Consider the following 1,244-nt stretch of genomic DNA (forward strand, 5'->3'; position numbering starts at 1 on the left):
GCAAATGGAGCCCGATCAACAGTATCCAACAGAGCACCAAACACAATATAACTTGTATTTATCTGGAACAGAACAAAACGCCTAATAATATAATAGATAAATGTTATTACTCTCCGAAACAAATTACTACTATTCGACAAAAATTAATCAGTACAATCCAACGTACCAAACAATCCCATAGTTTTGGTGGTGGTTTCAACAAGAAAGTGAGTGCGATTTTGTTTGTAGTTCATATGTAAACTTGTTGCGCCTCCATTTAGTAAATGTTTAAAAGTATTTTGACATACAAATGTTCGTCAATCACTTTCATATACAAATGTTTCTCAATCATCTAGGTTTTCACCACAAGCGAAACAAAATTCTCTAATTTCCAAAAGTATTTAGAGAAAATAATTGAGAAGAAATATACCACTACTAGTGAGAAGAAATATACCACTACAAAGTTCACCCAGCATGGATATGTTGAATTGCTAGTGAGAAGAAATATACCACTACAAAGTTCACCCAGCATGGATATGTTGAACTGCTAGTGACCCTTTCTAAAGAGGAGCATGGATTGTGTGTTTTCTATTGGAATGTGTGCGTTAACACTACGTTTAAGGTTAATCAATAATGAGTGATAGAAGCTGATATAAAAACACAATACTTTTATATTTATTCTTTTCTTTATGTAGAAGTATTATTATTTTAATATCAAAAATTCTAGGCAACACTTGCATATCTCATTTAATATGTTCCATTTGCAAAAGAATGACGAGCTCTATGTTTTGGCTACAAATGAGAAGCCTCTCTTGTGGTAAAAAAGCTAGATGATGTACAATTTTACTTTATGCAATAATACTTAAACACTTTGTCAATTAATACATTAACACTTGGTCACTTTTTTGTGATTTTTCTGTGCAATAATACTTAAAACGCTTTTGTCACTTAAACTATTTCATTACATTTTGTAACTTTCTCTACTTAGAGAAAGTTGTTCTTAAAGTCCGAGCATTGGGCAACCTGAGATCTCAGTAGCAGTTATTTCTTTAGACTTAAGGATGCCATGCTTTGTGGCAAATTGAAGGATGTAACCCACCCAAGTAAAATGAAAATGGAGATAATGGATAAAGAAAGTCTAGAAGCTGTAATTGACTCGCTCGGCAAGAGTTTTCATTCTGATCTTATTTGTTCATGAATTATAGCTTCGTGAAAGAAGAAAAGGCTTGAGACTAGGTAATAAACACTATTTTGATTTTTACGAC

Source organism: Prunus persica, chromosome G4, assembly GCF_000346465.2.
Source record: "Prunus persica cultivar Lovell chromosome G4, Prunus_persica_NCBIv2, whole genome shotgun sequence".
In the NCBI taxonomy this organism is placed as follows: domain Eukaryota; kingdom Viridiplantae; phylum Streptophyta; class Magnoliopsida; order Rosales; family Rosaceae; genus Prunus; species Prunus persica.